We start from the raw sequence: 14,453 nt of genomic DNA on the forward strand, positions 1-14,453 counted from the left end.
TATATTTATTTATTTATTTATTTATTTGAGAGAGAGTCTGTGCGAGCACAAGCAGAGGGAGTGGCAGAAGGAGAGGGGGAAGCAGGTTCCCCGCTGAGCAGGGAGCCCACTGCGGGGCTTGAGTTCAAGACCCTAAGATCAGGACCTGAGCCAAAGGCAGACGCTTAACAAACTGAACCACCCAGGCGCCCTCAATTCACCAGCACATCTTATCCACTATTCTAACATCCACTAAATGCTATCTTTGTCATTTGGTTTTTCCTCTGAGAAACAACTGCATTGATAATAATAACCAACATAAATGTGAGTTTCCTGAGCATCTGACATGTATCTCATTTGACCCTTACAATACCAATATGGGGTGGGTATAATTATCATCCTGTCTTACAGGTAAGGAAAAGGAGGCTTAGAACAATGATGTTCCTTTTCCAGGGTCACACAGCGACTCAGGGCAGAACAGGAGTAAATTATTTTCTGAGAAGAGCACAATCAGGTACAGCTTCAAATGTGAACTTAGCGCCGGACTCCACAGCCGAAGAGCATAAGCACCCGGCAACACTGCCAGCCTCGGGGGCTCTCTCCCTACCTATGCCTAAGTATTTGATATACCTCCATGCAAACATTCATTGTACTCTGCCTTAGATTATAATTTCAAGCACTCCTTTGTGTTTTGTGAACTCTTTGAAGGCAGTGATGGCAGTACATAAATATCCATTTGAACTGATAGAAAAGATGTTAGTATCTATTAGATCAGTGACTTTCTTCTTTTAATATTTTAATTTTTTTTTTTTTTAGAATTATGACACTGTTTTTTTTTTTTTTTTTCTTTTTTAAGTAAACTTTGTGCCTAACACGGGGCTCCAACTCACTAGTCGGAGACCAAGAGTCATATGTTCTACCAAATGAGCCAGCCAGGCATCCTAGTGACATTCTTTTTTAAAATGTATTGCTGTCTTTATCTTCATTGCAAGGGAATACAATTCTGGATTCTTTATATAATCTAAAGAGGAAGGTGATTTCTTTGCCTTCTCAGATTGGTTTTATTCTTAGTGAAATAATCCATTGTACAAATTACTTTTGTTCTGGCTGTCCCCTAAGGGTTCATTCTTCTAGTAGAGATTGTATCTTCTTGCTCTTTTGCAACCACTTACACAGGCTACTTGAGTGTCCCTGCAATAGGACTTGCTATCTGTGCAAGCACCACACAGAATACGGCAAGCACTTCAGTGGTGGCGAAATGAAATGCTCCACTATCAGCAGGGAGAGATGTTGCAAGGCTGAGTGGATTAGCCAGTGTGTGTCAACAGTGGGACTACATTTGCCGTGTAAGCCTAGGAGAAAATTAATGTCAAGTCTTTTTTCTTAGGATAAACGTTTACATTGTATAAGCCTTACATTCTCTCTCTCTCTGTCGCTCTCTCTCTCCCCCCCCCCTTTTGCTCTTCTCTCTCTCCCCTTTTGCTCTAGAGCTTGGTGAGGTAGGGTTGTTATAATGTAACACATACATTATTGTTGCATATATACATCTTAGTCTGCTAACTTGGGCAGCTGTAACAAAATACCACAAACTGGGTGGCTTATAAACAACAAAAATTTCTACCTGGCTTCTGGAGGCTGAAAGTCTAGCGTGGTCTGGCGAGGCCTTTTTTCCAGGTGGCAGACTTTTCATTGTATCCTCACACGGCTCACACGGCAAAAGGAAGGAGGTAGGTCTCTGGAGTCGCGCTCTCTCTCTCTCTTTACCAACAGCATACACAGAAATTTAATAATTTGTTCAGTTGTCTGAATATGATATTTTCTTTTAATATCCCTGAGTGAATTGAAGGATAGGAAGTGGGGAATCTAGCCTTTGCAGAGCTAAAGCTGTGTATTTGCAGCTGCTGGCCCATTCTTCAGGAATTGGGTTATGTATGCCAAAAGATATGCTTGCAGCACAAACTGTCCCACAAATCATCATAATAGCTTCCAAATAATTTGTTGATTTTTAAAAAATTTTTTGTGTGAGTTTTTTTTTAAATTTTATTTATTTATTTGACAGAGAGTCACAGAGAGAGAGGGAACACAAGCAGGGGGAGTGGGAGAGGCAGAAGCAGGCTTCTTGTGGAGCAGGGAGCCCGATGCGGGGCTCGATCCCAGGACCCCGGGATCATGACCTGAGCCGAAGGCAGACGCCCAACCACTGAGCCATCCAGGTGCCCCAATTTGTTGATTTTTTTACTGTTGCATGTGTGTTGTCTGACACAGCTCTCACTAGTCAAATGATACCCTTTTCGTGTCTCTGTTGACATGGAGGAGGATGTGTACTCCTCAATAACTTCCCCATCAAATTGATAGTCACTGGATGATGTATAGTCTCAGTACATGGAAAAACAGTCCATGGTGTTCAAATATTTCTGTGTCATTTGCCGGTGTATTGAAGGATATGATAAAGGATATGAATCAACAGCCAGATGAAGCGATCCATAGGGCAAGGCATGGGGAAAGGGCACAGAGCTTCCCTGCTCTCCCCAGGCATGCCATTCTTCCCCCACCTCCACGTGTTCACCAACCTGGGAGCTCATGGCGTCTCTTCTAAGGGCACTAATCCAATCATGAGAACTATTCACCTCCCAAAGGCCTCATAATACCTTCACTTTGGGGGTTAGGATTTCAACATCTGAACTTTCAAACATTCAGATCATAGCAATACAACATATAAATGTAAGACATTACAGATAGCTATTATACAGCACAATGTAGAAGCCATAATGTTATGTTTATTGTACAAGTGAAGAAACTGAAGTTCACACAAACTATTACTTGGCAAAGGTTACACAGATAATTCAAGGTAAAGCCAGGCTTCCACCTCAAGTCTGATTTCAAGTCTCGTGAAACCTTTCCATTTCATCTTGGCTCCCATCGCCAAGACCTGTGACCAAGCAAGTTGAGGTAGCTTCATGACCTGAAGCAAGTTGTACCCTTTACAGAAATGCAATTCAGGCTTGTTGTATCACCAAGATGGATCTTAAAGTTTGCAAGACTCAGACGTATGGATCTGCATTTGTGAATCCCCATCACACACTAAATCATTTCTCATTGTCAGTGTATGCACCATACAGATCTCGACCTCAAAATTCTCTGGACAGCGGTGCCTGGGTGGTTCAGTCATTAAGCTTCTGCCTTCGGCTCAGGTCATGATCCCAAGGTCCTGGGATTGAACCCCAAGTCAGGGCTCCCTGCTCAGTGGGGAGCTGCTTCTCCCTCAGCTGCTCCCCCTACTTTTGGGTTCTCTCTCTCTCTGTTAAAGAAATAAATAAAATCATTTTAAAAAATTAAAAAGTAAATGCGATTAAAAAAAATTAAGTGCCTAGCATACTACCTGGCATATAATATTCACTCAAGAAATGATACCTAGGGGGACCTGGGTGGCTCAGATGGCTGGGCGTCTGCCTTCGGCTCAGGTCATGATCCCAGGGTCCTGGGATAGAGCCCCACATCGGGCTCCTGGTCCAGCAGGGAGCCGGCTTCTCCCTCTCCCTCTGTCTCTCCCCCTGCTCATGCTCTCTCTCTCTCTCTGTATCTTTGTCTCAAATGAATAAATAAAATCTTCAAAAAAAAAAAAAAAAAGAAATGATACCTGATGTGGGGCTCCTTGCTCAGTGGGGAGCCTGCTTCTCCCTCTGTCTGCTTCTCCCCCTGCCTATGCTCTCTCTCTCTCTGACAAATAAATAAAATCTTTAAAAATATATATATTTAAAGAAAAAAATTTCTCTGGACACCAACATTTCCAATACCCAGCTTCAGGAGAAGGGAAATTTATGTGATTTCACAGACTGGTGACAAACACCACACAACTTGTCCTTTCCATAGTCTTGATGTGTGGAATTCCACATCTGGGCATTTTTTCCTTTGTAGCCTGATAATGACAAATGCACTTTGACACCTTAGGGGAGATGAATTCATAAGAAACATTCCTTAAAGCAGGTATGTAGAGGGTATAGAAAAAGTGTTAGGAAACAAAGCAGGAATATAGGAAAATTAACTGGTGAACCAAAAAGAGCAGGTGGGCAACTATTACAGTTTTGCTTACTGTAATGCACTGAATTGCATCCCCTAAAAGATAATGTTGAAGTCCTAACCCCAGGTCCTTATGAACATGACCTTATTTGGAAATAGGGTCTTTACAGATGTAATCAAGTTAAGATGAAGTCATATTGGATTGGGGTGGGCTCTAAATTCAATGACTAGTGTCTTAATAAGAGAAAGGAGAGGGAGATATGGATAAAAAGATACAGAGGAGACACAGAGAAGAAGGCCATGTGAAGACAGAGGCAGATATGTGAGTGATGCAGCTAAAAGCCAAGGAATACTAAGGATTGTGGGAGCCCCCGGAAGCTAGGAAGAGGCAAAGAAAGATTCTTCTCTAGAGCCTTCAAAGGGAGCATGCCAATAACTTGATCTCTGACTTCTGGCCTCTAGAACTGTGAGAGAATAACTTTCCGTTATTTGGTAATTGTTATGGCAGCCTCAGGAAGCTAATTTATCTGCTTAACACCCCATCCTCAATTTTAAGTTTATTCTGTGGGATAATTTTGAATTTGAAATTTGATTTAATCCATTTTACTAAATAATACTCTTTATTTTTTGTTCCCAAAATATGTCATGATGGCTCTACTCTTTTAACAATCCTATCTCTCCATTCTTTCATCAATGGGGTACCCCACCCCCACTTCTCCACACCCCACATTCACTCTGCGAATGTTCACATCTGCCCAGTAAACTACTCCCCTAACACTTTTTTGTTTCATGGAAGTTTGCACTCTTTATACTCATATGAGTGGCAAAAATAATTTTACGTACACTATATATTCATCTACTAAAATATAATGTTGAAAACATTTCTAATAATGTCTTTTTTAAATAGAAGTATTTTTTTTTAAGATTTTATTTATTTATTTGAGAGAGAGAGAATGAGAGAGAGCGAGTACATGAGAGGGGGGAGGGTCAGAGGGAGAAGCAGACTCTCTGCCAAGCAGGGAGCCCCATGCGGGACTCGATCCAGGGACTCCAGGATCATGACCTGAGCCGAAGGCAGTCGCTTAACCAACTGAGCCACCCAGGCGCCCTAAATAGAAGTATTTTAAAAAATATTTTATTTGAGAGAGCGCGTGCGCGTGCGCGGGCCCCTCGGGGGCAGAGAGAAAGGGAGAAACAGACTCCCCACTGAGCAAGGAGACCAATGCAGGGCTCAATCCCAGGACCCTGGGATCATGACCTGAGCTGAAGGCAGAGGCTTTACGACTGAGCCACCTAGGCGCCCCTCTAATAATGTCTTATAAATAACGACATGGGGTTTCTAAAAAGTCATTGTCTTTAATCTTTATAAAATTTCCTGGATTCCAGTTGTACAAATAACCTCTGGGAGTTAAATGAAATTGCTTCAAGGTAGATTGGTGCTTGATTCCAAAGCCATTGCAGACTCACGCCAAGCCCAGTCAAAATGGATCTCTACACCTCTGCCAAACACTCCTTTGAGAACCCTGTGATTGCCTCGGGGAGGGGAGGGAGGGAGGAAAGGGGGCTGGGAGCGGGCGTGAAAACAATGGCCAACTTGCAACCGCAATCAAAATGCCGTAGCAACACCGCGTGGTGATTGCGTGATTATTAGGGTTTTAAAGTTAAATTTACACAGTTGTCACGGAACCCAGTGGTGAGATAATGAGCTTTACAGTATCTATTTCAGCTCAAGGTTTCTTATTCTGGGAGCTATTCTATCCTAAGGTATCCCCAGCCCTTGCCTAGCAAGGTGCCAGGCACGTAAAGAAGCCCATAAGCTATTGAATGGTGGTCACAGGGAGACCTGTCTGCCTGCCGGTTCTAATAGTGCTCTCTCCAGAAAAAAAGAAAAAAAACTCCCATCCGCTGGATCAGTATTCTCTTTATCAGCTGTGAACCAAAAACTATTGCTACCACCATTACTATAATTCTATCCACGGTAATTATCATAAAGGCCTGACAACACCCTACAGATGAACGTTCTGAATAACTGTCATAACCAGGAGATCTAAGACCTCGCCAAAAAGCTGTTGATGTTCAGAATCCACTGGACACAAGTCAGTTATGATATAGCAATCCCAATTTAATCTGCGGAGAGATCTGTGTAAATGAGACAACTTAAAAGGAATATATAGACAAGATTTCTTTTTATACACAGCATGCTTGGCTCCAGGCCGCCCCATCATCCCCTCCAGATGCTTGGGCCTGTCCTTAGGGCCCTGGACCGCCAGACTCCAAGGGCCGCGCAGCCGCCGCCTCCGCGCCGCCTGCCTCCCGGGACAGTTCGGCCCCGCAGACGCTTCCAGGGGGGCGTCCCCGTCCGCTCCAGCCCTTGAGGCTTTGGGAGCGCCCGCTGGGGAGTCGGCGCTCCGCAGGGCACCCGGGAGTCCGGGCCGCCGAAAGCGCGCCCCCAGCCCCGCGTCCCCCAGCGGCCCCGAGGGGCAGGAGCCGAGCTGGGCGGCGAGGCCGGGCCGGGGGCGCACGGCGCCCCCAGAAGCGCGGGCTTCCCCCACCCCCGGCGGCGACCCCACCTCCCGCCCCCGCTGCGTGCGCGCGGGTGTCCGTCTGTCTGTCTTCTCTCTCGACGTCAGTGGGAATTTCCAGCCAGGAAGTGAGAGAGTGAGCGAGAGAGAAAGAGAGAGAAGTGCACCAGCGAGCCGGGGCAGGAAGAGGAGGTTTCGCCACCGGAGCGGCCCGGCGACGCGCTGACAGCTTCCCCTGCCCTTCCCGTCGATCGGGCCTCTCGCCGCCGCCGCCGCCGCCGCCCTCGGCCTGCGCCCAGCCGCCGGCCCCGCTCCGAGAGCCCACGCGGCCCAGGCCGGAGCCGCCGCGGCCGGGAAGGCGGCACTGCCGCGGCCCGGCCACCGCGCGCCCTGCGCTTCCCTCCGCCCGCGCTGCGGACATGGCGCGGCGCTGACTGGCCCGGCCCGGCGAGACCGCGCCGCGCTCGCTCGGACCCGACCCGACCCGACCCGCACCGGGCCGGCTCCGGCTCCGGCTCCGGCTCCGGCCGGCCGCTGCTTCTTCCTTCGCCGCCCGCAGGCCCGCGCCGCCCGGGAAGGGAGCCCACAGGCGCAGGGAGGCCGAGCGCGGACTCGCCACCACGGTAAGCCGAACTCCGGCCAGTGGGGGCCACGCCGGGGACGTGTGGCCCGAGTCCCGCCACCTACCCGCCCCGCACCCCCTCTAGCCCTGTTCGGACTTCCTCATTCCTGCGCTAACCGCTGGGCTCGACCGGACGGAGGACTAGGTTGACAGTAGTTGAGAGGCACATGGGCTTGGAGAGAGGGGCAAAAGGCACATCTGGACTCCGCAGGGGCTTGTTGGCCAGAGGGCCGCTGCTGCCCGGGCCGTCCTTTCTCCTCGCGTCCCAATGCCAGGCGGGAACGGGGACCTGTGGGGGAACTCTGGCAAACTTTTTTTTTTTATGTTCACCCCCACCCCCAGCCCCTCCTGGCGGGTGGCTTGAGGGCTGAGGTGAGCTTCGGAGAGGGGAAGGTGGTTGGTGCAGTGCTGAACCAGATTTCACCTAAGGGCGTTCCATGAAATGAAAGCAGAAGTGTATGTCAGTCCTCTTGACTGGGAAAGCCCTCCCCAGCTCCCCCCAATTGAGTAGAACAGCCTCATTCCTGCATCTCCTACTTCAAAAAGAACACTTCTCTCTCTCTCTCTCTCTCTCACACACACACACCGACCAACCAGGACGTACTGTATTCACCTACTATAGGATCCGTATCTTTGTTTTCAAAAATCAAGGAGGGCCTGGTACTGACCCTACAGGGCCTGGCATTTGAGAAAAGAAACTACCTACTTAGAGCACTTTTTAGACACTGATTATGTAAAGCACTTGGACAACAGCACCCTATATCATGCATGACCTCGAAAGCAAAAATAATGATATCAACAAAGCCTATCCTCAATACAAGTTTTCTTATGGTCTTTAAAAATAGATAACAGTGGAGATGTTTGCCCTGATTTATTGGTCTATACTGACACCTAAATGGGACTTGATGATATAGTACTTGATTACCAAGATTTAAGACCTTTTCATGGACTTCGTTAAGTAAGGTTTTTCAGCATTGCAGCTTATTAAGTAACTGTATTTAACTTAAAGATTTTGTTATAAAGCCCATAATCTGAGAACATGACTAGAGTTTTACTAAAACATTTAATAACTCTGGCGTACAAGTGTTCTATAAACTGGTGATCTTTGGTAAACACTGAAGCTTGAGATCAAGATGTCCAGTGCTTATTTTTCTAGCAAAACATCTCAGTAGAATATTCTTGAGTAGTTTAAATTGCATAGTGTTTGTTAAAACTAAAACGGACTCTTAATTAGAATAAAGTTCTTAGCTGAAGTATGTTGTTTTCCTAATTTTAATATTGTGCTTTCTAGAGATGAATCCTTTTACTGTTTGATGCACTAAAGAAATGTACATAATTTAAAGCAAAGTATTTTTTGAGCTTATGAGCTTGGGAAGACAGGAAATACAAAGATTTGTTTCCTGTAGTATTTTACATTTATTATGTAATTAAGTTGCTAAGGGGAGTTGAACATATATCATAAATGGAAACATGAAATCTCCTGAAATTATTCATCCATATTGATATACCTGCAACTCCCCAATGCCCTCTGGAGCTTGTTTAGATAAAATGTCTTCCTGGGCCACAGCCTACTGGACAAATGTGAACACAAAGAAAGGCTCAGTATGTGTAGATTTAATGCTGGCACTGAAATACTGCTCGCTGTGAATAGTAAATCACTTCTAACCTGTTTGAAAGACTTTTTAAAGGAAATATTATAATCCTATTAGGTGTTGGTGGATTTGACAGTTAGGGTTTGAAAATCTGTTTTCTTTGTTTTCAAATTTCAATTTGATCTTATGTTCTGCAGCTGGCATTCAGATGGGCTGAATAAACACCCTGTTTTTCAAACCCAGTTAGTAAATACTAGAGTATACATACAAAAATAGTTGTTCCCCTTTGTAAGCACTACTTTGATCTTCACACTTCCTTCTTACTTCTACCTCTTAAACAAGTTCATCTGTGATGACTGAGTTGCCTTTGGTAAAAAGCTTAGTCTGAAATAGCTAGAATCGTAGATTTAGTGATCATATTCCTCCTATTTCTCTTGTCATCTTCCTTGGAACAAACTGAAGCTAGTTTAAGAAACTAATATTTAGGCAGGTTTTTAGTACTACTTTCAGACTTGCAGATAATTGGTGAAGTAAGTTACTACCTTCATTTTCCCAGATTGCTCATTGTGGTAGATAGAAGGTCTAGATAAAGACTTGGCGGCTGCAGGAATCTTGGACTGTCATTCAATCAGCAAGATCTCTTTTTTTTTTCTTTTTTACCTAATTTATGAGAGGTATTCCCCTGTTGAAGAGGTGAAAGTTCTGGCTTCTGGGGGGAAGTGGTTACTTCATAACCTTCAATTAGTTTGAACTTGGGAGAAGTAAGAACAGTATTGACATTTTAAAATAATAAGTTAAAGAAATGTGAGTTTCCATATGGATTTTTGATAAAGTAGTGAAAATATTTTTTTCTTCTTCAGAATTTCTTAGAAGATGTGTTCTTCTGGGCATAGAGATGGCTGCAATAGAAAGTGTGTCTGGAAATGCAGAATAGTTTAACCAATAGAGTAAATACTCAGATTATGCTCGTCCAGTCTACAGATTCAACAGGAATCACATTAGCAGGAATGGATGCATAAGAATCAATGGCTATGCAAATTAGCAGGGCGATTGTTTTATTGGTTTTCTGTTTATAGTATGAATCATCTAAGGTGGCAAGATCGTTACATATTGTAAGAACAGAAGGAGGAAGAGAAGGAAGAAAAGAATTTTAGCATCGTAGGACAATTTTAAATGTTCTACTCTTACATCTACATTTATGTCTGATTAGAGTTAATTGACAGCTGCTTCTTGGTGACCAGTAAACCACACTGAAGCAATTTGTGCTCCTTTCTGGGAATGAATTCTCATTTGCACTCTTGCACCTTCCACAAATCCTGAACTCCGCTGTAATGTTCTTAGAGGTGAGCAGGTAAACCATCGGAAGCATATATACCCCTATGAGTTGACCCTGTCACTTAGGTGACCTTGGGGATTTTCAAGAACTAGAGGCATTCAGCCTTAGGAAGGAGTGTTTGGACTTGTGTCATAGTCCTGCAAGTTGGTTTGGCTCCTTGACCTTTTTTTTTTTTAAACAATGAAGATTAATATTTGAAACCACATAATTTGGTAAAGTTAGTAGAGTAGCATAACTGAGACTCTTATTTTTGTAAAATTTCATTAATGAGTATCTAGTGTCTCACTATTGAAAAAAACAGCATTGTTTTCATGATGATAAACTTGCTTTGGACCTTTGGTCTCTGCTGTATTAAAGAGGGTATTCCTGGGTACAAATTAATGTGCTGTCTTTCATATTTTGGGTGAGGTTGATAGACCTACCCTTGAAAATCAACTAATAGTTTAGAAAATAAGTTGTGAAATAATATTTTATTGCCTCACTACAAATAATTTAAAGCCTAACAATTTTACATAAAAGTAGTATAAGATGTCATTTGTTAAAGATCATAGAATCCTCAAGAGTAGATTATGAATGAAAACATTTAGAGTATTAATCATGAAAATATCATTGTATTTTAAATTTTAAAAAGAAATCAATTAATTATTATTCTCTCCTTATTTTCCTGTAGTAACTAATAGATTTAATTATCAGATGTACAGGTTTCATCTGCTTTGATTTGTTGCCTATTTTTGAAATTAGAATAATGAAATGGAGGCTTAATTCCCCATTACAAATTGGCTTATTACTTTTTATTTGTATTTTACCATTAGGCCAAAATCTTATAAACAGCTTTTATTCTGACCCATACTTTCAAAAGATATTAATAAATTTAAACTATAGACTCAATTTCCTTAAATGGTGAAAAAAAGATTCTGACTGATGGAGCTTTAAAGAATATAAAGATTCTATATGGCTTATTCTTTAAGAACCTAATTATTTTTAAAAATAATAGAAAGGAGAGGAAAAGAGCTATCTGAAAGAATCAAAATCCTATAGTTCCAGCTGAAAAGAGATCATATCTAACTTATACTGACAAAGGCGTATCTAACATTCAGCATTGTGCTTGTTGGTACTAGTAGATCATCAATAACTATTTTTTGAGTGAAGGAATGGCATAAGTTTTGTTTTGTTTGTTCAAAATTAGGGCAGCTGTTTTCTACAAGGAACAAAAATTACACTATTTTGCCTTCTGGGAAGAAAGAAACCAAAACCTAGCTCTTGCTTCCTAGATATTATATTCTTATCTAAAGAGCACATGAAGTTTACTAGAACAAGGAATTTATTAAAAAGTACCCAGTGCCTTTCAAAAGGAAAGCATTTCATTCTGAAAGATGAGTTTATGCAATGGGAAAAAAAGGCTTTTAGTTTCCAAGTTTTAGAGGCACTTACGAAGCAAGGTAATAAAGTAATTGAAATGATAAAAGGTGCTATGCAAGTAAAAAAGTGTAACTTTTTGGCTACTCTAGAATTTCCCTGCGCTCCATTGAAACTGTAATTTCATTAGTAGTATCTCCAAGAAAGGAAACAATGCTACAGGTGCTGCTTTGTAATCCAAAAATTGTGAAAGCCTATCTAAATTAATCAATTAAAAAGTAAAACCAAGGGTGCCTGGGTGGCTCAGTCATTGGGCGTCTGCCTTCGGCTCAGGTCATGATCCCAGGGTCCTGGGATCGAGTCCCGCATCAGGCTCCCTGCTCGGCGGGGAGCCTGCTTCTCCTTCTCCCACTCCCCCTGCTTGTGTTCCTGCTCTCGCTATCTCTCTGTCAAATGAATAAATAAAATCTTTTTTTAAAAAAAAAAAGTAAAACCAAAATATGTTAAGCCATCCAGAATTAGATACTTACCTAAACCTATAAAAAACGAAGGGGGAAAAGTTATTAGCTGGAAAACCTCAGGAACAAGCAGGCAGTTAGTAAGGTATACTGTATTTTCCACTTTCACACTTTAATGATTTTGCAATACCCAGGACCTCCTTACGTCAGGGTGTTGTTGATTATTTTTCACTTGTAGCATTTTTGGAAAACTGTCCTTGAAACGCTAAAGCTAACCGTGTGTTCTCTGTGGACACAATTTATGAAATCTGCCATCCAGACTAGAAAAGAGCCCAGTGCCAGCAGCCCAGGCCTGGTGTCCTGACCCCAGGGAGAGTCAGAACCATGTTATTGGAAATTGCTGATTTCTGTCCCCCCTGCTCTGCTGCCCACTTAATTCTGGTGCTGACACAGACCTCTCTTCGAATCACTTACATACGTTCAGGTTTTAAAAATGAAATTTAAAAAATTGTTCACAAAGATTTCTATGTATAATCATTTTTATGGTTGCCAACAAACTGTGGAAGAAACTACCTGTTTACTTATATAACAAGTGCACTATAAAGCTGTCATTGTTGAAAAGTACTTACAGCAGTGTTTGCTAGTTAAAATAATAAAATATAATCCAAGTACTTTGGTAGCTTCCCTGCGAGAAGTCTCAGAGAAGGATAAATTCTGCTGTGTTCCATTACATAATCAGCTCAGTCTACAGCTTCTAGGCATGAAGAGAAACATAAACGAAAACACAAAACTATAATGTTGGCCTTTTCTTTACTGTATTTAGCAGGAATGGATGCCTGCTCATACATTTCATACTGGAAGATAAATCCATGGCCAGCTCATACATTTCATACTGGAAGATAAAGCTATGGATTTTTCTTAGTTTTAAGGCTTTTGATACATGAGTATTTGTTGGTGAGATTTTCTTTTCTCTAACTTGAACTAAAAAAATACAAAACCTGCATATAGTTAAGCATACCTCTATAGAAAGCGTTTAACATTAAAAAAATTTGATTGCTAGAGTGAATTTGTTCAAAATAGCAGTCATTTAAAAAAATTGTTTGTTGTTATTGTTTATCATGTGATTCAGACTGAACATATTACACTCTGTTTCAATGCCAGGACATACCTCTCCCTCCAGAAGTCAGTTTTTATCTCCAGAAATCAATTCTAACATATATCAAGCATGAAAGAAGAAGAATTAAAAGTGATGACAGACTCCCTAACCAGTCTACCTGTTTATTGGTTCTGTGCCCACGCCTGCAATTCATTCAAATAGTGAGAATAAATTACTTGATTGTCTTAGAAAATATGCCTTCCGAGGCAAGAATTTTAGGAATGGAGAGAATAACTATATTTTGAGGGTTTTAACATGAATTCCTCATGTTTTATTGATATTTGAAGAACTTCTTTGTCTAATAGGTCTTAACTTAGGTATAGGTTTATTTTTTAAGATTTAAGCATTTATTGGTATTTGATAATTAAGACTTGGTTTATAAAACTTCAATGTTTTTTTCTTTTAAACAGGCTAGGTTTGGTGGTGCGGTCAAAGGAAAAGAATCCCTTACAATTTATAGCATTTTGTATAATGCTCTCTAAATAATACAAGCACCTTTATGACTTATAAAGTTAAAATAAAGATGACATAGAAGGATGGAAGGAGTTTGAATGCCTGTTTATACAGAGAAATTTAAAGTAGGAAGAAACATGAAGAAGGTTAAGAATAAAAATTAAATTAATGTTTTTAGTTTTGCTGGATATTCAGGAAAGTACTTAAGGGAATACACAAAATCATTAGTTTATATAAAATTAAAATTGAATATAAAATCTAGGCAGTAGAAAAGATTTTTTTTTTTAATAGAAGGAGTGGGGGGCAGAGGGGCAAAGGGAGAGGGAGAGAGAATCTTAAGCAGGCTCCATGCCCAGCACGGAGCCCATCGCGGGGTTGGATCTTACGACCCTGAGATCATGACCTTAGCCAAAATTGAGAGTCAGGTGCTTAACCGACTGAGCCACCCCAGTGCCCAGAAAAGATTATTTTATTAAATGTATTCACACTGCTAATTTCAAGCCAGCCAGGAAGCCTGGGAAAATATTTTGTGTGGGATGGATTAAAATGAACCAAAAACATAGCTAATTCCATACCATATTCATTTAATTCATTTATTTATTATGCAGTTAACATATAGTAAGGTATGTAAGTTAAGTATTTGTGTGTGTGTGTGTTTTAAATCTATGAGTCTTAAAAATCTGGTCAAAATCAAGGATAATGAAAGCATAGGTAAGGATTTAGTGGGAGTATCCTCTATAAAATTAGATCTTGAACTTTCTTACTGACTTGAATATGAACAAGAAAAATAATCTAGAAAGTGAATCAGAATTCCAGAGAAAAGGATAAATTCTGTGTATCATGGATGAGAAGGGGAGAGTCATGATGAAAAGAGAGAGATTGAAAAGAACTTTTTTTATAGGCATTTCACTGTGGATTATCCTATTTTTGATTAATTGAAAACAATGGCTATTGCCTCCTCA

General features: G+C 41.6%; 1 protein-coding gene across 3 annotated transcripts in view; it reads left to right on the forward strand.

Annotated features, from left to right (window-relative positions):
* The first annotated feature begins 6,620 nt into the window (after nt 1-6,620).
* NFKB1 (nuclear factor kappa B subunit 1) overlaps nt 6,621-14,453 on the forward strand; it is a 114,627-nt gene continuing 106,794 nt past the window's right edge. For 2 of the 3 annotated variants that reach the window (XM_035030175.1, XM_035030176.1), the window contains exon 1: nt 6,623-7,141. The gene's annotated coding sequence lies outside the window, so the exon portion shown is untranslated. Of the gene's footprint in view, nt 7,142-14,453 lie in introns of all 3 variants that reach the window. The other variant, XM_035030177.1, reaches the window with a different exon arrangement.

The sequence above is a fragment of the Mirounga leonina genome, unplaced genomic scaffold (assembly GCF_011800145.1).
Source record: "Mirounga leonina isolate KUSES-001 unplaced genomic scaffold, KU_Mleo_1.0 Mir_357, whole genome shotgun sequence".
Taxonomy (NCBI): domain Eukaryota; kingdom Metazoa; phylum Chordata; class Mammalia; order Carnivora; family Phocidae; genus Mirounga; species Mirounga leonina.